This window comes from Protopterus annectens, chromosome 1.part1 (genome assembly GCF_019279795.1).
Source record: "Protopterus annectens isolate FY-2018-M chromosome 1.part1, PAN1.0, whole genome shotgun sequence".
In the NCBI taxonomy this organism is placed as follows: Eukaryota; Metazoa; Chordata; order Ceratodontiformes; family Protopteridae; genus Protopterus; species Protopterus annectens.
Window position 1 is genome coordinate 1,789,697,005 of NC_056726.1, and position 23,405 is coordinate 1,789,720,409.

The window sequence follows — 23,405 nt, forward strand, 5'->3', positions numbered from 1 at the left end:
AAACCTCAAAACGTGACTCAGGCAAGTTCATATCCACACTATTCCTAGATCTATCAAAGGCCTTTGACACCATCTCACACATCCTACTTATATCTCAACTCTCCCACCCTACATCTCTCTCCCACCACCATTGCTTGGTTTCCCAGCTACTTGTCCAACCACCAACAAGCTGTCCAATGGAAAACTTCAACCTCCCCCTTCCTTCCCATACCCACAGGTGTCCCACAATGTTCTGTTCTTGGTCCTCTTTTCTTCAACCTATTCCTTAACAACTTTCACCAATCCATCCCAGACTCATCTATCATCCAATATGCAGATGACTCAACAATCATCTTCTCAGCTTTCTCCCCCTCCAAGCACCTAACAGAAAGCCAACTAGCCTTCTCCAAAACAGAAATCTGGATGCAGTCTAACCATCTGGCACTAAATGCAAATAAAACCAAACTAATGATTTTCCCCTACCAAAATCTCCATTGACAAATCTACATTCACCATAGAGAGCCAAAACAACACCCTCCTTGAAATCGTTCCCAACACCAAGCTTCATGGCATCATTATTGATGAAGAACTAAAATCTGACACCCACATCCGCTCCGCAATCAAGAAAACCCACCAAAAGTTAGTTCTCCTCTACAGGCAGAACCGCTTCCTAAGTCACTCTACCCATCAAACTCTTGCATCCACCTTTCTACTCCCCTCCCTTATGTATGGTGCCCCTCTTTTCACCAATCTCCATCTTGGCCTTCGGTCCAAACTTACCTTACCTCTTACCTGAGCATCTGAGATGTCAGGGGGGCAGCACTCTGTTGGGATAGATATTTGCCCTTTTGGTGGGGAGAGGGGGGAGAAGTTTGCACTGAACCTGTCAGCTAGGATGTTGGCAATGTCTGTGGGCTCGGTGTATTTTTTGTCATTTTGGAATAATTCTGAGCATATCTGGGAATTCCCACCCAGGTTCCTAACATAACTAAAGAAAGCCTTGTGATTATCCTTAGTGTCCTGTGCAATTTTTCTCTCAAAGCTGGCCTTAGACGATTTTATGAGTGCCCATAGTTTTTTGCTAATACTGATCAGAGATGCCTTCCCTTTTTGGGATTTTGCTCTATCATGTAGTAGCTTCCTCCTTCTATTGTATAGTTTGTTTATGGCTGGGGTCCACCAGACAGGACGTCTGCCTTTGGAGGATTGGGTCTTGGTTTTATTTGGGAACTGCTGATTGAGGGCTCAGTGTTTGTTATTCTAAAAGTATATTAATTCTGGTTTAAGCACTTGGGCTTTCAGGCCAGTTATTTTACATTAAGAGGGTTCGTGGTCTGCACTCTTGTGGGAGGAGAGGCTGGACTCTGCCCTTCTGAGCTGGGAATTTCTGGTTGAAGGCTTATAGTGCATGCATATCTGAACTGCTTCTTACTGAAGTTGGTGTGCCTTGTTTGCTGTGGCATAGACTGGATTCGGGCCTGCTGGATCTAGCTTTGTTTGTGTAACTTGAGCACTAATCCAGGCATTCTCTAAAGTATTCCATTGTATTTATTACTGCTTGGTAGTAACTTGATTAAAGTGTAGCTATCATTCTAAGTCTTTTGGATTAAGCACTTGGGCTTCAGACCAGTTGTTTTACATTAGGAAGGTTTGTGGCATGCACTGTGGTGGCAGGACAGGTAGCTTTCATCCTTCTAAGTTGGGAACTGCTGATTGAGAGCCCAGTGTCTGTTATTCTTAAAGTGTATTAGTTCTGGTTTAAGCACTTGGGCTTCAGGCCAGTTATTTTACATTAAGAAGGTTTGTGGTCTGCACTCTTGTGGGAGAAGAGGCTGGACTCTCCCCTTCTGAGCTGGGAATTTCTGGTTAAAGGTTTATAGTGCCTGAAAATTGGAACTGTATCTTACTGAAATTGGTACACCTTGTTTGCTGTAGCATAGACTAGATCCAGGCCTGCTGAATATAGCTTTGTTTATATGCTTGTTGTTTGTTTGCTTGTTATTTCCCTGGAACTCTAATTCCACCTAATACGCGGCTTCTCAGCGCTTCTGTGGATCACTAGTGATATCTGCATTGCTTACTGTACTTATTTCCTTGTTTCACTTGAAAGAAAGTTACTGTTTGTCATTTTTGCATTTAAGTTACCTGTAACACATTGCACTTAAGTTACCTGGCACTTGCTCACTAAAGCAATTATATAAGTCAGCACTAAAAATTAAAAGCACTACACCCTCACTCCCCACTGGCCCTGGTTTTCAATTATTAAGGAATTCCCAATATTATTCTAGCATGTCCAAAGGTCAGTTGTCAATCTCCTCTCCAGTCCAGCTGGTGAATCTGGGAATCTTGAGGCAATGTTACAACTGCCTCATGTACACAGACAACCCTCTCCTCCTCCCAACAAATTCCAACACATGTGAGAGATGCAACCATATAGCCAAACTGGAGGCTAAGCTCTCTCAACTCAGTACTGGCATAACCAGTCAGGAGGAGAAGGAAACCACACTCACTACAATTCCAGTCTCACATAGACCTACCACGACAGCAAACCAAACACATAATCACACAAAAACATACTCAGAGGCTCTAAATAAAGATCTGCCGAAGCAGCAGAGACCTCCAAAGCAGACACCCAAGCAGCCGCTATCCCAAAACAAAACACGTGCAACACATATCTCACAAAGCCAGTGTGCCGAACAGTCATAGCCCTTAAGACTAAACAACACACCTGATACACTTGTAATAGGTGACTATCGTCAGGCACACTGACATCCCGCTCTCCAGGCTGAACAAGGAGAGGGTCACGGTGAGCAGCCTGTCGGGCGCTAGGATCCGCCACATAACACAAGCACTCAGGTCACTCCAAGGCAAGTACAAATATGACTCAGTCATTGTCCATGCTGGTGTGAATAACCTGAGACATACCTCCCTGGACTACATGAAAAGAGACATAAAGGAGTTCTCTGAGCATGTAGCCCAGCCAAGTATGACCCTGACCTTGAGTAGCATCTTACCCTCACCAAGAATGATGCCACAATATGAAGACAAGATGATCAATTTCAACAATTGGCTTAAGTACTGGTGTCATTCAAAGGGGATCCAATGCCTGTCAGCTTGGGATGATATGCTCGACAAGCCACGATGCTTCGCTAGGGACGGCTTGCACCTGTCACCCCTGGGCTTTCGGATATTGGCAAAGGCTCTTGCTACCCCCATAGTGCCTTTTTTAGACAAGGCTCAAAAGACAAACCCACCTCCATAGGTATCACAAGGGATAAGAAACTAAGAGTAATGTTACTCAACGCCAGAAGTCTAAACCTCAAGATGCACTCGAAACTCTCCTTAGCATGGAGAACATCGATATCTGTGCAGTAACAGAAACCTGGTTCAGGGCTCCCGAGAGCACCCCAGCACTACCAGGTTATACCTCATACCATGCTTTTTGGCCCCAAAACTTGGACAGAACCACAAAAGGATGGGGAGTATCGATATTCATCAAAGATACCCACACCTCCAGGTTGGTGGCAAAGCACGAAGCATCAGAGACTATCCATGTGCAACTAACAGTGGGTAAAACTGCCTTCCAGTTTATAGCCTGCTACAGACCACCCTCCCAAACCCAGGAACCCCACTCAGCCTTCCTGAGAACACTTGAAAATATGAAGGTCTCTCCAAACACCATTATATTGGGCGACTTCAACTACCCAAACATAGACTGGGAGCATTACTCTAGCTCCAACACCCTAGCCCAAAGGTTCCTAGAATTTATAAACTCAAATGCTATGGAACAACTTGTTACCACTCCCACAAGAGGGGAAAACATACTGGACCTGATCATCACCAATATGGGGACTCTATGCTCCAGACCAGAAGTGTATCCCTCACTGGTAAGATCAGACCATAAACTAATCTCACTGGATATTCACATCCTGACCCCACCCCCTGCCCAGAAAACCACAGTGAAAAACTTCTCTAAAGCAAATTTCACACTCCTCAAAATTGAGGTGGAATCCTTCAAAGCCCCCGGGCCTGTGGAAAATACGGCCCAGACCGCAGAATCCTTTATAAACGCATTCTATGAACACCTTCAGGAATGCATGGATCATGCGATCCCAAATAAAACCAAGACCCAATCCTCCAAAGCCAGACGTCCTGTCTGGTGGACCCCAGCCATAAACAAACTATACAATAGAAGGAGGAAGCTACTAAATGATAGAGCAAAATCCCAAAAAGGGAAGGCATCACTGATCACTATTAGCAAAAAACTACGGCACACATAAAATTGTCTAAGGCCAGCTTCGAGAGAAAAATTGCAAAGGACACTAAGGATAATCACAAGGCTTTCTTTAGTTATGTTAGGAACCTGGGTGGTAATTCCCAGATATGCTCAGAATTAGTCCAAAATGACAAAAAATACACCGAACCCACAGACATTGCCAACATCCTAGCTGACAGGTTCAGCGCAAACTTCTCCCCCCCCCTCCCCACCAAAAGGGCAAATATCTATCCCAGCAGAGTGCTGCCCCCCTGACATCTCAGATGCTCAGGTAAGAGCCGCCCTCTCCAAAGCAAAAAACACAGCATCAATGGGACCAGATGGTGTCCCGGTGTCCCGGGCTGCATCCTACATGAACTCCAAGAAGAGCTAAACCCAAACATAAAACTACTTCAATCTCAGCCTTACTACAGGATATGTGCCCAAAGAGTGGCGTACAGCAACAGTGGTCCCTCTCCATAAAGGTGGTGCCTCAATGGATCCTGGAAACTATCACCCCATAAGCCTGACTAGCTTGGTCTGCAAAGCTATGGAAAGGATCATCATGGACCTCATAAATAAAGATATTGGGGACCTACAAACACTGGATCCTACCCAGTTCGGCTTTTTTAAGGGCAGATCCTGCCTCTTAAACCTGGTTGATTTCTTTGAAACAGTCACCAAGGCCATTGACGAGGGGAAGGTGGTCCACACAGCCTACCTGGACCTCGCAAAAGCCTTCGATACAATACCCCACTCGGGCATTATAGATAAGCTCATCAGCTTAAATATAAACCCCTATGTCACTAGATGGATTGCAAACTGGCTCAAGGACAGAACCCACATGGTTAGAATTGCTGGAGCCATGTCAGACTCCAAACCAGTTACAAGTGGTGTCCCACAAGGCTCAGTCCTGGGACCTCTCTTGTTCGGTATATATTTCTCGGAGGTACAGGCCAACACGGAAGGACTGTGGCTGATCAAGTTCGCAGATGACTGCAAACTGGGTGCCATAATCGACTCTCCAGCCGACACAAGCATCCTCCAAAAGGGCCTCATAGAAACAGACAACTGGTGCCAGAGCCATGGCCTCAAGCTAAATGCCATAAAGTGTATAGTCATCCCCTTTGGCAAAAACAAAGTGCCCACAAATTACCACATAGGTGGTAATCCATTAGGTACAGAAGAAGTAATTAGGGACCTGGGGACCCAAGTTGATAGCAATCTCTCATTTCACAACCACGTGGCCAAAGTGGTTAGAAAAACATTTTATATAGCCCACCTAATCATGAAGGGATTCACATCTAGATCAGGGAGGTCATCGTGCCTCTTTACTCATCCCTCATCAGGCCCATAATTGAGTACAATGCCCCTTTTGGGATGTACCTTACCAGACACCTGCAGCAACTGGAAAGACCCCAAAAGTACCTCACCAAGAGGATCAAAGGGCTCAAACAGATGCCATATGCTGCCCGGTTAAAGAAACTCCAGCTCTACTCAGTGGCATACCGCCTATTCAGAGGCGATCTGTGCCTGACGTATAAAGCCATGTCCAACCCGGAATTAATGGACATGCTGCACCTCAGAAAATCCAAATCCCATCGAGCTACGCGCTCTAGAGACTTGAACCTCAGCACTGAAATAAATAGGACGTGCTGGAGGGACAGATTCATAACCCAGAGGCTCCCTTCACTCTGGAATAAAATCCCAGTCCAGGTTAGGCAGAGTCCCTCATTGACTCTTCAAGAGGAATCTTGATGAGTGGATGGGAGATCGTAGGTTTACCCCGGGTATCACTTCTGTGTCACTGTTAGACAGAGGCACAGTATACTAACCTTGAAAAAGGGCATAGCAAAATAAATTTAAAATGGGTAATGAAAGCCAAACACATTCTGGCTAGGCTTATAAATTCCCTAGGGCAGATAGCCTAGTATGAACCTATGAACCTATAAGACTTTAAAATGTTGCTCGAGTCACTTTTTCCTTGCTACACATCATGCAGCATTTTCATACAGTCCCCCTTGATAGTATCTATCTGTCTACACACTTTTACATTACACTACTAAGTACGTTATTTCAGTAGCTTAAATCTTCAAAAGGTATTGCTCGTAAGATCTACAAGGAAAATTAAGGCTAAAGCCCACATGAGCCTTACCAAATACCACCCTCAAGAGGTAGCCTCTACTTCCAGGAGGGAAAAACATGTCACTCCAGGGATGAATTTGCACTGCTTAATATGCAAGATCAGTGGGACAACCATTGAGTAAGGAATCTATCCCTCCAACATATTTTAGGTATATGTTGGTGGAGGTTCATATCGTCAGTTTGTGCATCCATTTCATCCTTTGAAAGTATAAGAGATCCATTAAAGTGAGGTCTTTGATGGCACAAATGCCAGACATAAATCACCATGCAGGTGTCTGTAAAAGACAGAGTATAGGGATAGGGCTTCCAGTTTGTTTTGGTAGCCAAGTGTTTTGAGGTTAATAATACTTTTTGTACAGAAAGTGTTCTAAGAACTATTTATTTATTTACATTTGTTTACCAAGATAGTCCTCTGGGCCAAGGGGAACCCATTTTCAGTGGAGGCCCAGGGAGAAAAGCTGCACAAAGTATAAGAAATACACAGTACATATATAGTATATTATGTGACAAACATTACAAATGTGAAGCATAGTACAAATTCAATACAGCACCATATAGTAGATAACTAAAAGATAGTACAATCTGATCAATGTACAGTAGTACCCTGTCAGGCCAAGCACATGTACAGCACAGTACAAAATACCATATGTGGAGAACCAGTAGGTGGTACCTTCTGAGAACCAATTGTGGATCGATACAAAAGCAATACAGAATACTGTGCAGTACATGAAACATACAGTAGTTCGCTACAAAAAACAGTACAATAATATATATGTGTTGGGGTATATATAGAGCAAGACAGAAATGAGACAGGGAAGGAAGTAGGCATGTGAAGAGGAGGTTCGGGTTATATGAACTACAGCCTTGGTGCAGTTGCATTGACATAGTGAGGCAAGATGTTGTTTCAGTGACTTCTTAAAGACAGGGGTACTGCTGATAGGCCTAACTGAAGATGTGAGACTGTTCCACAGTTTAGCTACAGTGAAGGAGTAGTGCATTTGTCCAGCTGTGAGGGTAGGTCTCACTACATTTAAGAACAGATGGTTATAGGATCTGAGGTCTATTTGGATGATATTGTGTAAGTTGAGAAGACAAGGAAGGGCAGTTGGTAGGTTTATAAATAAACTTGTGTGCGGTGGTTAGCTGATTAAGTGTCAGGTGATGTGGTAGTTCCAGCCAGTTTAGTAGGACTAGTGATGAGCAGTGGTGAGAACAGTTAGCATTTGTTACAAATTTTGCAATTTTATTGTAGCAAGAGGCTAGTTTGTATTTTAGAGAGGCCTAAATATTGGTCAGGAAAGGTGTACCATAAAGAAGCGAAGGCAGAAGAAAGGAGGAGCCAAGAGACAGTTTAGAAGAGCATTTGAGGAAGTATTTCAGTCTCTAAAGACAGCCCAGTTTTTGATGTGATTTTTTTAGCATTGGTTTGAATGTGCATGTCAAATTTTCATCAATGATAACACCTAACGGTTTAGTATAAGGTATTACTTCAATTATAGTTCTGTTTTGGGATTGGATTGTGAAATTGTCCTTGTTTAATGTAGTGGCTTTCTTGGGTTGAAAAAGAACAAGTTTAGTTTTATTTTAGTTTAGGGCGAGATGGTTATTGGACATCCATAATTCTGTGGTAGTGAGGGCATCTTGTCTGAGTAGGAGCAGGTCTGATGGTGAGCTGGCAGCACAGATGATTGTAGAATCATCTGCATATTGGATGACAGTACTCTGGGCAAGAGAGAACTACACCAACACGAGAGTAGTGAAAGGAGATTTTACCGATAGGGATGGCTACAATTAGGGGTACAGAGAATAGGCATGGACTGCAATTTATTGGAGAAAACTGGTAACATTACCAAGGTATTGAGAGCAAATAACTACAGGTAATAGAATGGGAAGAGGCCAAGAAGACTTTTGGACTGCAGGCTAGAGACTGCCTTCCCTATTAGGGATTGATATCAGAGTTTAGGCAAATAGAAAGAGGGAGGGGAATTCTAAGGGAAAGACCTACTCTGGTAGAGCTTTCAGCTGAATCTAGAACATAAGCTGCTGTTAAAAACAGGGTACTTAGTAGGGCCTATAAATGCTGCACAATTAACTATAGGAATCAATCAGAGGAGGTTAGAAAAGATTGGGAAGAGAGATTAGATAAGCAATTTACAAGAAAGCAATGGGAGAATGTATGTATAGCTTGCAAGCGTGCAACAAAGTCTAGAAGATTTAGAATGTTTGCTTGGAAGTGCTTGCATAGGTATTTTTCTACCTCAAGTAGATGGAGGTTTGATGGGGAAACAAGAGGTAACTGGGAACATATGTTTTGAGGGTGTAATGAGTTGGCAGACTTCACAAATTCCCTACAGTGTACTCTGTCCGAAATATTGGGTGAGCAAATGGATGTAACTAAAGAAATATTTTTTCTGAGATGGGATACAAGATCTTAATTGCCTACACATAGTATGGCCTTGCTAAGTTTAATTTTGGTGACTGCCAAAAAAAGCAATTACTTGAAAATGGAAACTAAAGTCTAAACCAACTGTATTTGAAGTACTGAATATTGTAACATAGATAAAAGAACTGGAAATGGGATATTTAGAAAAGGGTAGGAGAAAACTGCATACAAAAAAAATGAAAATTGTAGGAACAACATATGCAGGATAATGTTTTGGAGGAGCAGTGAGATTTAAGAGAAGGCAGGAATTGAGCAATTTATGTAATGTTGGATAGATAATAGTTACACAAAAACAAATATGTGATGCATAATGTTTGCAACTAGGAATATTTTAATATGTTTGTTTTCTTTTATATAAATGCAAGATTGCCCAGTATCTTAAGTGATAATTCAATAAAAGCATTAAAGATTAATCTTTTTTGTCATGAAACTTTTCGGCCTTTCCAGCTGCATGATATGTTTGGCTTGGTACTTGCTAAAAGGGGCAATAGCATCTTTTGACCTAAATGAGATACCTTTGGAAATCAGTTGTGCTGGACAAAAGAATTTCCTAAATAATGCTGGAATGTGCTAGTCAAAGGTGAGGGAATTAGCAGCCCAGGTTCAGAGACCCTACTGACTACTATGCCTGCATGGAGTAAGTACTGGATATGCCGGTTTGTAAGGTCTAATTCTTGCTGAAGTGCTTCTACATCAGTGGATAACAGATGATGACATTGAGCGTGTGGTCACTGGTAAATATGGTTAGCCATAGTTCAGAGTTTGTGGCATGAAGGTCAGCAAAATATACACCTAAAAGGAGATATCCCAATATTCCATTAGTTACTTTCTTACTTTCTGAAGTGGCACCTGCCACCTTAATTATTTAAGTGCTATTCTTCAGCCAGTTTGCAATCCATTTTGTCACATAAGGGTATACCATTAGTTTTTAGCCTGTTTCAAATTCCAGAATGAAGTACGGTGTCAAAGGCCTTGGGCAGATCTAGATATGCTGTGTGGACTGAGTGGCCACTGTCCACTGATTCTATAACCTTCTCAAAGAAGTTTACCAAGTTGAGTAGACATGATCTTCCCTTGACAAAACCAAATTATTTGAGATCCATCTGCACAAGAACTAGCACCACATTTCTCTACAAATATGTTATCTACTGTATAGTGTGTAAAGCTGTTTTGAATGTTCTTGAATTGCAAGGTGTTATTTCTCAGTTTCCCAATGTAGCTAGAGAAGGACTTATCATTGCCTTTGGTGCCTGATGCCAGTTTTAATTTGTGTTCAGCTTTAGGCTTTCTGGTGGTCATTTTTAGTTCCTCACTGAACCTTTTGATAGTTTAAAAGGTCAGGTATAATATGTTCTATATTCTTGCAAATTAGTATGGTTATGCTGATGGACTTGTAATTCTTGCTGTGTCTACAATAGGACCCCTTTGTACAGGGGCACCACTACAGCTATTTTCCTGACCTCATGGACAGATACTGTAGCTAGATTTATGTTAAACAAGTGCAGGAGGGGTTCAGTGAGGGCATGTCTGGCACTATTAATTAGGCATCCAGGTATATTGTCAGTGCATATGGAGGTGTTTTTTTTTCCAATTTTATAGAGTACATCCAGAACATATTCCATGGTGATCTTAGTGAATTAGTGGGACTCAGAGTGATTTCTAGAATTTCAGAGAGTGTTTATGGAATAAAATTAGCACCACATTTGTCTACAAGTATGTTATTTATGTCTGTAGAGTCAGAGTGAGTAATGTTGTTTTGAATTAGTTCCTGGAATTGTGTGGTGTTATTTCTCAGTTTCCCATTGGAACTACAGAAGAATTTATAGTTGTCTTTGGTGTCTGATGCCAGTTTCAATCATGTTCAGCTTTGGGCTTTCTGGTGGTAATTTTTAGTTTCTTGTTGAACCTTTTGATTGCTTAAATGTGGGTAAACTTGTTAAGGGACTTTAAATTGTTTTAGTCCTTGAATTCAGAATTATTAATCATTGTGGGCTTAGTGGCTTTAAAGGTGAATGCTATTTATCTGTGGTCCAGCTTAAAGAGGAATGAGGTAGTAAAGGCTTGGTACACTTGGGGAAAAGTTGATGAGGACTTCTATAAGTAATCAGTAATTTGCAAATCTGGGACATTTTATTTTAAAAATAATACTGTGGTATAACAAGGATTTCTCCTTTTCTTGACATGTGACAATCCCAGAGTTAAGTAGGGATGTGTGAGTTAATACAATCCTCCCATGTTTGGGTTGGCTGGAAAACCCCAACAAGCATGCTGACTTTTGTGTTTTCATATTTTGCAAATGTAGTATGTTATCAGTAATTGCATTATTTTCTGATCACTTGTACATATCACTCACAACAAGTTTGCATGTCAGTAATATAGCCCTAAGTATAATATACATATTAGGCATTTGTGAAAGCAGCATATGTTAATTACCAATACTTACACATGTACACATAGCTATATGATAACATGCAGCTTCTGTATAACATTGTTTATATTCAGTATGCTGTGTCCTGAAAACAACAGAGCATTATAACATTCATGTATCTTAGACACCATAAGCTGGCAAATTTATACAGGTAAAACTGGAACTAATTATAAGAGGAAGCAGTTGGAGTTACCTCTAAAGCCCCTCACCACACATACTAAAGACCAAGAGAGTGCTGACTTCCCAACATTCCCCAGAAGACACCAACAGCATCAGAGGAGCCTTTGAAGCATAGAGACAGACAGGAGAATTGTGCATAGAACCCAGAAACTCTCTGCAAAGGTATCTTGCAGAAGTGTTTCAGGACCCAGAAATCATTGTAATGGATGGTCCTTTCTACAGGCAAAATGGATCTTCTACTGGTCAAATCAGTATGGGAATACACACACATTGTGACACCTGACTGGAGGATATCAGAGAAAATCCTATGGCCTGCCATACATTAAATGTGCTGAAAAGATACTCCTAAGCCAGATTCTTGTCATGTAAGGGTCTGCCTTTAGTTCTTTTAGCCTGTTTACAACATTAGCATAGGGTACAATGTCAAAGGCCTTAGCTATCTGGACTTGAGTGGGAAACTGTATGAATATACTAAAAAATATAGAAACGCAAACTGAAGAAGTTAGTTGAATTTTTTTACTGTCCTTGTAAAATACTTTTGAGCAAAATTAACAAGCACATTAGCTAATTTCGCTAACATTCGGGATAAAAACAATCATCTTCATATTGCTTCAAACACAACTGAGTAACAGAACAAGTTCTTTGAAGTGTTGATGAACAGCTCTTGGATTGCAATGCTAGCTTTTACATCTCAGGAAGACCGTGGGGAGGGTATGTTATAAAATGACAATCCTTACAGAAGCCTGAAACTTAACCTACTTTCTGTTGCTGAAGCTGTAAAATTGCTCTGAATACCTTAAAACAGGCTCTGAGAGAAAGGTATAAAATAGTCATTCAGGACTAAAATGCAAAACATGTGAGCAGACTCCAAAGAATTTTTCCTCAGATAGATGGCAAATGCTGGAGGTGTGAACATATTTTTTGGGAGTGTACTGAGCTGGCAGATTAAAAAAAAAAATAACTGAAGAGCACTCTGTTAAAAATACTGGGTAAGCAAATTGCTTTAATTAAGGAAATGATTATTTTGAACTGGAACACAGGATCAGAATTGCCTAGATAGAGTAAGCTCTTATTAAGTTTAATTCTGCTGACTGGTGAAAAAGAAATCACTAAAACATGGAAATCAAAATCTAAACCAAATGTATTTCAAGTAGTGAATGTTGTAAAGAGATAAAAAGAACTGGAAGAAGTATCAATAGAAAAGAAAAGGAGCAACTTACATATAAATAGATGGAATTTGTGGGAACAATACATGTATGAATAATGTTCAGGAAGAAAAGTGAAGTTTAACAGAAGGCAGGAATTCAGTGATTTATATAATGCTGGATGAAAGACAATTGTTATAAAGAAAGACAATTTGTAATGTATAATGTCTGCAAATGGAAAAAAATGTTAAGGTTTGTTTTCTTTTCTATTAATCTATATGTGCTTATGTCTTAAGTGATATTTTAATAAAGGTTTAAAAAAGCATTAATTTTTTCTCTGCACTTAAGTGCATTGCTCCTTTAAGGCTTATCTGCTATACCCACTCAGTAAGGTCACAGAAAGGCAGTCTAGTTAATGAATGTCCTTGTTTCCTATATCTGGTGCCTAGTTGTCTGGTAATTAGGCTTACCAGCAAGTGATATGAACCAACATTTATTAGCAGCTTCCAAATCTTACTTTTCGACAACTGAGCTTCCAACACTACAAAATGTTACTGTATTTTGCATCAAAAAGAAAAAGAAAGAATCAGTTCATTAACATTCTAAGCAACGTTTTGCAAACTGTTTATGTTTATGCTCTCCTTCATTGAAAGATCTCTGCTCTCTGTTATATACTGCTGCAACAATAATCTACCCATGTGGCAGCTGCAAATGGACATATTGTATAAACTATACTTTGCTGCAAAGCGATACTAACTGATTTTCCATACTTTGTAACTTTTGCATAAAGTTACTTTTAGTTTAATGTCTTATATTACAAACCCTAATATTCACAAGTGAAACTCCTAACATATTTCCATAGCCCTCTCTGTAGAAACATTGCTATATTTAGTCCAAGTAAAGAACATTAATGTTTTTTTTTCATGTCTAAGCCAGTTAACAGACTATTTATTTCAAATTATGCTGTTAAATAGTTGTACTTACATTTCCATCAGACATATCTATCCTCTTTCCCAGGCCATTGTAATCAAAAGCAATAGGAATTAAATTATATTCCATCCTCTCCAGTCAACTTTATGTTGTACATGCAACTTTATTCAAAATAGCCTATTTTATTTTAATTCTGCTGCCCATAAAATGGAGATGGTGTATTTCAGTTCCTCCACAGATCTGCTTCTAATTCAGTCCTTCTCACATGGTTCACCTTCAGTCTCAACTGGAACCTTTTTGAACCTAGTTCTCTGCCAGTACTAAGAACAACAGTGTTGTAATATCAGACCGAACAGAGCAAAACACACCACTTATGGACTTCAGTGATATAATCCAAACTTTAGTACTTTTGTCCAGATTATAAACAAGGACTTCATCAGATTACATAATATACACAACACAGCCATTAAATACCCTTTTTAAAATCACATGACTAGTGAAATCATATGACCAGTAAAATCACATGACCACAGATTTCATTCTTGAACATACAATAATTAAAGTGTTAATAACATGGATAAAAAATTAATCTAACAATGTTAAAATACACAAATAAATGCATATACAGGCAAAATAAGTTAAGATTTGAATTTGATCAACCTCCTACTTTTTTAGAAAACATTTAATATTTATGAACTTATTTTATCCAGGAAATGTGTCTGCTAGAAGGTATAATTGCCAGATGGTTTCCTTCATCTCCAGCTTACACTTGAAAGCACCTCCCTTTATATCCAGAAATTCTCAAATCAAAAAAAAAAACTTTTATTTACAATCTGCACTATGCTTGAAGCATTCATTGTTCACATTTTCTTTCTTTTTATGTCATATACATGCTCCTTAATCAGCTCAGATAGAGTTCTAGTTGTCAGCCCCACATAAAAATAGCAGCAGAAACAACTCACTGGGACTTGCAGTTAACATGGTACTTAGCTGGAAATATTATATCCATGTGCTCCAAAATGAGAACTGGACCTTCATAAGTGAATCTGCAGACATTGTAGTTACCACATTTATATGGCCCATGTTTTTTTTTTTTTTTCTTCTTTTTTTCAGTATTAAAGTACTATCGTTTTGCAAAACATGCTTTAAGTTACCAGAATTTTTGTAAAAAAAATTGGGTTTATGACTTGCAATGTTGGCAATTTCATTATTTCCCAAGAGGACTTTCCAGTTGTCTATCAAAACCTCTTTAATGGCAATGCAATCAACTATCAGCTATCATATCTAAACATAATGTATTTTACATGTTACTTTTTCTGCCTAGTGCAGTCCTTCTCCAAATCCTTGTTTAAAAATGGGTGGGAACCTAGGTTAAGATTTAAAGAAATAGCAACATCTAAAACATTCACTGCTTGCCCAACATCTCCCAGGGTAATTTTGAGAAATTCTGTGGTGGTGTTTAACTGTTTGATGAATACTGTATATGCATCTTAATGAGAAATGTTTTGAAAGCATTGTTTATAGAAAAATACATTTGTTAATAGTTATTTGTACTATAATAGTAACCACCCCATATATATTAAAAAGAATGTTCCATGGGGACAAAGATACAGGTGTCTCGGCTAGTCTCCCAGGCTGAAGTATTCAACCAAGAAGTTGAAATAATTATTAACTTGAAAATCGACAGGAGATATAAAAGAGAATTTCATGAGGACATGGCAATGTAAATTACATGTAAATGTAACTCGACATTCAATTTTTTTTTTGTTAACACTTTTAGGTACCATAATTATATATATAGAATCTGGCCTGTTTGAGGGCATTAATGATAATAATAATAACAATACTAATAATATCTATTTGTTAAACAGGTAGGCCCACTAGACACAAAGTCCTTTTTCAGGGGTAAACCAGAAGCAAAATCTGGTTGAGTGACTTACTTACTCAAGGTCACACAGTAGGCAAATAAGGGCTGTGGGAACCAAACCCTATATCATAGGAAATACAGCTTGCATCTTCAAGTTTTGCACTAACTGCCAGCTGACTATGGAGGTATTTATACAAACTGGACTGTTTGAGGAGCTTTTTACAATAAAACACTGAGATGATAGAGGTACCTAGTTTATTGGCAGAAGAGAAGGACTTTTCTGGTGTGTATTTATATCCCTCCTAAAACTGCTATTTGGAACATATGAGAATTTGTAGAAATAAGCTTTCAACGGAGAATATTTTTTATGTATGGGAACTGGAACCTGGTTTGCAATAGTGAGGATGCATTGGGGGGCCTAGAAGAGAAAATATAATAAGACAGGGTAGATTTCTAAAGAATATATGTGGATAGTTTGTATAGAAGATATGAATTCAATTGTAGGCACATATATTATTCCCCAAGGTACAAGCACTGTGCTAGACTGGACAGAAATAGTGCTTCACAGGAGCACGTGTACTTAACTGAAAATGTTGACATGTATCCAATAATTATTTCAAATCATGTACCAATAAAAACTAAGATAAGGGTGCAGGGTAATGAAGTAAAAATTGCACAGTGATGTTTCCCTACTTACATGTTAAAAAGAAAGAAATTTAAGGGATGGGTAGTGTAAACAACTCTAGAGTTCTTAGGGAGATAGAAATGTTTTCAGCGGGATAACTAGCGAGTGGGACAACAAGAACATGAGGTGCAATAGCATGGTAAAAATAAAAGAAAGCAATATGGGGAAGGAGTAATAAGATTTATTTAGAGGGGCTGACAAAGGTTAAAGAATTGTAAAATAAGGGGAATCTCAGAAGACAAGAAAATGATCAACTGCAGAATTCTATAGGAAAATAAGGGAGCATTTGGACAATATGCATGGGTTTAGAAAGGTTACTGTTAAGCAATTATTTTGATAACTCCAGATAAAAAAATTAAACACAATTACTTAAACAACAGAAAGTAGAAAAGGTTACAATCAAAATTAAGAAGATTGAGACAAAAAAATAACCAGATATCCTACAGAGGTATTAGAAATATTTTAGATATTTTAAAAAAATGTGTATAAAGCAGAGGAGCATGGAAACCAAGAAAAGGGACAAATGGAAATATTAATGGAAGACATATGCCAAGGTTATAGGAAGACAAGGCTCAACAATTATCAGCTAAGACAGGAAGAGATGAGATACAAATGATGACATATAACCAATCAATAGGGAAGTTTCCAGAAACAGATGGTATTTCCTTGGAAGTTTAGAACTTGGGAAGGAAAAAAATTCTAAAGATCTGGAAGGTTTTATTTAAGAGTATTTTAAAGGGGGGGGGTCCAGCATCTTGGAAGAAAGCTGTGATGGCCCTGTTACCCAAAAAGGATAAAGACCCTTCAGATCCAGTACCGTATGGACCTATTTAAACTTTAAACCAATCAAAGTTTTTATGTGCACATTAGGTAAGAGAATGGCAAAAGTGCTGTCAAAACTGATAGATATGGATCAATGTGGTTTTAGTCAGGGAAGGCAAACATCTGACAATGTAAACAAAACAATGACGATCAAAAGGAAAGCAAATGTAAGAAATCATTGTTTTTGTTGGTGGGTCTTGATGTAGAGAAAGACTTCGATAGAGCCAGACTGAATTTTATAAGTAGTGCAATTATAGATTTTGCATTCCTGAGAATAATATAGTTAATTAATGGGATATATGAATTGTCGCTCGTCTAGTCAGGATGAAGTAGATGAACATTATGGGTTTTTTTCAAGCAGCTTTATTATGTACAAACACATTAGAAATGCAGCTAAGTAACTTTAACTTACATACAAACTAGCTGTTTCATACATAGATGTTCACACTCTGGCTGTGCTCACAAAATGGCACTGAAGCTAGCATGTGGTTGCTATTTATATGCACGTTCATGTCTTAGAAATGCTTCTTAAAGGTACAACACGTGTTATTCTACATCTTCCCTCTTTGAGAAAGGTGTCATGCAATCTTGATGACATTGACTAACATGCAATTTATACAAAACAATTTTCATCATGCAATTAAACAGAACTAGATACATATATACAACTATGTCCGGGTTGCTGTGTATTTCACACTTCGTCTGGAAATACAACCAAATCATGTGATACAGAAATTGGAATTAGGTTTAGCAAGTGGGATTGTCTCTGCTGAATGTTCAACTTTAGGGACTTCAGGAACACCATTAGCAATGGTAGTGGGAATCAAGACACATTCTGGATCAGGAACGTTGTCTGAATTGCTCTGAGATTTAGAGTCTGTATCACAGGAACAATGCTGCGATATCGGTTCTGATACAGGAAGAAGAGGTCTATGATTTCTCCTGCACTCCACACTCTCAGAGTTCACAAAATAGGACCTCAGCTCTGCACATATACTTGTTACTTGACCAATCCAGTCAAAACCTTTTGCTGTTTGTATTCTCACTGTCCCTCCTTTTTTCAACGGACAAAGAAATCTGCTCGATTTGTCATAACTGGACTTCTGGAAAGAATGCTTTCTAAACAATTGGGCTTTGATTGCTTTGTTGTTTTGAGCTTTAGGCCTCAACAAACTGGAACTAATAGGCAATGCTGTTCTGGTTTCCCTGGATAGAAGTCTCTGTGCAGGTGAGCCAAGTATATCATCATGGGGTAGGTTTCTGAGACTGAGTAGATTCAAAAAGACATAGGTATTATCACACTGACTTCTCAAGTAATTGCTTTAAACTCTGTACTGCATGTTCAGCTAGTCCATTTGACTGTGGCTATTCTGGACTATTAGCAACATGTACAAAGTCCCATTCTTTTGCAAATTTCTGAAACAATTGACTGGTAAATTGGGTACCATTGTCAGAGGTAAGCGTTTGTGGACTTCCATGGATGGAGAAATGATGTTTCAACTTTGTAATAACAGTAGTGGAAGTTAGGTTAGGTAGTAGATTAATCCCAAATCAGTTTGAATAAGAGTCTACCAGTACCAAGTAATGTTGATTGTTCCATTGGAATATGTCAGTGACTACTGTTGACCAAGGTAGCTCAGGAACTTGACTTAGCTGAAGTGGCTCTTTCTGCAAATGTGGTTTACTAGTATTGCATACTGAACAAGAAGAAAGTACTTTATCAATGTCTTTTGCTAGAGAAGTCCAAAATACTAGCCCTCTCACGCTTCTTTTGGTAGCTTTGGAACCTGGATGACCAGGATGAAAATTCTGGATTGTATTTGTGTTGTAAGGAAGCAGGAACAACAATTTTAGGACCTTTGAAAATAATGCCATCTTCAATCAACATCTCTTCTCTAAGGAAAGTAGGGTTGCACTTCTGGTGGCACACTAGATTGCTTTGATGGCCATCCATCACTGATGTAGTGACTGAGATTTTGCAAAACTGGATCAGTCTTTGTGTGATCTCTTAGCTCATCAAGTCTTGTGGTAGAAAAATTATGCACTTCCACGACAAAGTCAAAATTCTCTGCGTCAAGCAGTTCCGTTGTATTTATGGGTGATCTGGATAAGGTATCACCCAGAAAAAGAAGTTTGCCTTTTGTAAAGACCATTTTGAAGTTGTACTTTTGCAATTTAAGCATCATTCTTTGTAATCTTGCTAGAGCTGAATGCATAGGCTTCTTTAAAATAGTAACTAGAGGTCGATGATTAGTTTCAATCTGAATATCTCACCCATAGATATAATCATGAAACTTGGAACATGCAAACACTATAGCCAAAAGTTCTTTCTCAATCTGAGCATATTGCATTTCAGTTTGGGTAAGTGTTCGAGATGCATAGGCTACTGGTCTACCCTCTTGAAGAATGACTGCACCTAAACCAAATCTTGAAACATTGCAGGAAAGTGTTACTGGTTTGTTGACATCAAAGTATCTTACTGTAGGTGGAGTAGCAATTTTTTGCTTAAGGTCTTCAAATGCGTTCTGGTGATGTTCTAACCATGACCATGTTACATTCTTACATCTTAGCTCTCTCAAAGACACTGTCAACTCACTGAAGTCTGGTATAAACTTGCTGAAATAGTTGACCATACCAAGAAAAAGTTGTACAGCTTGTACATTATCTGGCACTGACATCTCAAGAATGGCTGCTTGCTTGGACGGGTCTGGTCTCAGGCCAATGCTAGTAAATAAATGACCTACATATGTAACTTCTGGTAGTCTGAATTTGCACTTTAGATGGTTGAGCTTCAAGGTCACTTCACGTGCTCTGTCGAGAATTCTCTTTTTTTGTCTGCTTCACCATTGCCTCCAACTAACAAATCATCTACTATTATGGCACATGGATAACCTGAAAAAAATTTGCTCCATTACATGCTGGAAGACTTCACTTGCAGAATGTATTCCAAATTGCATCCTGAGAAATCTTTATCTTCCAAATGGGGTACTGAATGTAGTCAGTAATGAATATTTGTGATCAAGCATCACTTACCAAAATGAACTTTTTGCATCAAAGACAGAAAAAACAATGCATTTGGTATTAGAGCTGTGACTTCCTCAACTGTACGCAAAAGATGATGAGGTCTTGTTAATTCTTTGTTCAAATCTCTTGGGTCAATGCATATTATGATTTTGCCCAAGCCTTTTTTGTGAGCTGCTACCATGGATGACACCCATTTGGTAGGTTCTGTAACTGGACAAATTACACCTTGCTGCACCATTTTGTCCAACTGGGCTTTGACTTTATGCTGCATGGCTATCAGAACTTTTCTTGCTATTCTGACCACCAGACTGATCTCTGGATTAAATTTCATAGAATACACAACTGGAAGTTTACCCAACTTGTCATCGAAAACATCATCATACTCTGAAAAACTAGTGTTAGTCAAGCTGGAACTGGCACATGTGCTTATTTGAGGAACTTATTTGGTAAAAGAAAGCAGATTCATTCTAAAACTTTCTCTGAGACTCAATAATGACTGCACAGGTCTTCGGGCTACATAAAATAATAAGCTATAACAGTTCTTGGCAACATAACATGAAAGTACTACTGAGCCTTAGGTTTGAATTCCTTCACCTCCATAAGTAACAAGTTTCACACAACTGGCCACATTTACTTGTTCACCAGCTTTTACTTTAGCAAAGGTATCTGCAGACATAACATTACACTTTGAACCAGTGTCTATTTTGAGCTCAGTGGGTTTACCATTGCTCCAAACAGTACAAAACACTTCATTCTTTGCCAATAGATCTACTGCATCAATTCTTTCACCAACTACTGACACACCATCTACACAGAAAGCAGACTGTTGCAGTACTACGTGACCAATCTGCTTTTTCGAATGACCCTTCTTTATAACAGTATTAGGCTTACTTGATTTTAAAAAAATTTGAAAATGGTTCCACTTCTTACATTTATGGCAATGCTGACCAAATGCTAAGTACTTTTCTCTTTTAGACTCATGGCTGGCACCACAATTGTGACAATTAACAATAGAGATTGACTTGGGTTTTTCTGATTCACCCTTGTACTGCACTAAGTATGCTCCTTTAACTGAACTAGTCTTAGAATTTGCTGGAAGATTATGGGACCTCCCAGGAAAAGCCACAGGGGGTGTAGCTTAGGCCTGTTTCTGCCTGCCACATGTTGCATACTGTCTACATTTGCTCTGGAGCCTGCTGAAACCATGCTTTTATCACTTGCAAGCATATTTGTGTGCCTTTCTGTAACTTCATGGCTTTGACAAATCTCAATAGCTTTGCTCAGTGTTAAATCACTGTCACAAAGCAAAATATTTCCACAGCAGCACTATTAATAACATACATGTGCCTATCATTTATTAACTCATCTTTTAAATCACCAAACTAACACATTTTAGCTTTGTTTCTCAGCTCACTAATATAAGCTGCAAAAGTATCTCCTTGCTTCTGATCTCTTCTATAATACAAATACCTCTCTAATACAACATTGGTCTGGGGGTTACACATCTCTCTGAATTTATGCTTCAAACACTCAGAGTCTTCCCTTGATCCAGTCTACACAACAATACGATGAGTTTACCCTTCACCTTCATACACTGCTGGTGCATACACAAATGAATGCTTCCTTTCAATGGCCTCTGACTGTGCTAGATTTAGCAAAATGAATGCCCTGGTGCATGTATCTTTATCAGGATAAGCTGCTTGTATGAATATATTGGCAGACTTGCTAAAATATTCTCCAATTCTCTGCAATATTCTTATCAAAGACAAGTGGTAGTGGTTTAAAGCCGTCTGCCATATTAATATATCTCAGTGAAGAATTTTACCAGCATGTACAAACACACATATACATATGCCAGAAATGTATGCCAGTACTGGTAACTATGCCCAATAGCACAACAAGCCTCTGTATAATTGAGCTTTGTGAAATAAAACTCTCAGGCAGAAGAATACTCTTGAAATTACTGTATTGTAAGAAATCACATCTTGTCAGTGTAAGAAATATTTCAAAATAACTGCACTGAGCGAATGAACTGGGCAGAAGAAGCTCAGAGTAAGAAACATTTCAAAATAATTGCACTTTGCGAACAAACAGTACACTTCCTCAAAATGGCTGCACTTTGCCAACCCCTCTGTATAGTGCAAGAAACACTCTGTAATGGTGGCACTCTGCAAACAGACACACCCAACATAAGAAACCTTTTGAAATGGCTGCATTTGACTGCACTTTTTGAAATAGTGGCACTTTGCACACAAACTCTTCGGAATAAACGCACAGTAGTTCTGGAATTGCATTTCCTCCCTTCTAAACCATGGTAGAAAAGACAATTAATGCCCTAACCCAAACTCCCCAGACCGTGAAACTGCATCTAATTTCAACACTTTTTTTGTTGACTGCATAGCCAAACTAACTGCAAACTTTCCCATCTTCTCTCCCTCTCATAGTCCCCCATCCACTGATTTTCCCTCTAACACTCCACAAGCGGCAAAAAAAACCTCTTCCTCAGATAAAAGCCTTGCGCCTATACTTCTAATAATCTGCCTCCATCCTTTCTTAAGATGGCTGCAGACAGCATTACCTTCCCCATTTCCATTCTTATCAACAGGTCCATCCAAGAAGCCTATGTCCCCTCACACTGGAAGAAAGCTTTTGTCAACCCTCTCCACAAAGGCCTCAATAACAAAGACACTACTAACTTCCCTCCTATAGCTATTCTCTCACCTCTTTCTAAAATCCTCAAAACATGCATTCATCACCAATTTTTGCCGTGCCTAACACACAATCATCTTCTTACCCCAACACAACATGGTTTCATGCTTGGCCACAGCACTACCACTGCTCTTCTGTCCTTCCTTGGCACCATTAATCATGCTTGCAATTCTGGGAAAATCATATCCACCCTTTACGTAGATCTCTCCAAAGCCTTTGACACTGTCTCACATCCTCTACTCATATCTCAGCTTTCCTCTGTCAATTTCTGTCCTTCCTCCATAGCCTGGTTTACAAGCTATCTCTCCAATAGACAACAAGCTGTTAAATGGAAAAATTTCCCTTCATTCTTTCTCAAAAATTCCTCCAGCGTCCACCAAGGCTCTATTCTCAGCCCCTTACTTTTCAATATTTTCATTAATAACTTCACAAATCCATAGATAATGCTACACTGATCCAGTATGCTGATGATTCCATAATCATCTGTACAGCAAACTCTCCCTCTGAACTCCTTTAAAAAACCCAAACAGCCTTCTCCAATACCGAAACTTGGATGCTAAACAACCATCTCACTCTCAATGCTAACAAAACAAAAATCATGATATTCTCTCCTTTGAAAAATTTCACCATAGACAAAAGCTCCTTTAAAATAAAAAGCCACAACAACACTCAAATCGATATTGCACCTCACACCAAACTACTCAGAGTCACCACTGATAAACATTTAAAATTCGATATCCACATCCAAAATAATATAAACTCCCCCCACCAAAAACTAGGTCTGCTGTATAGA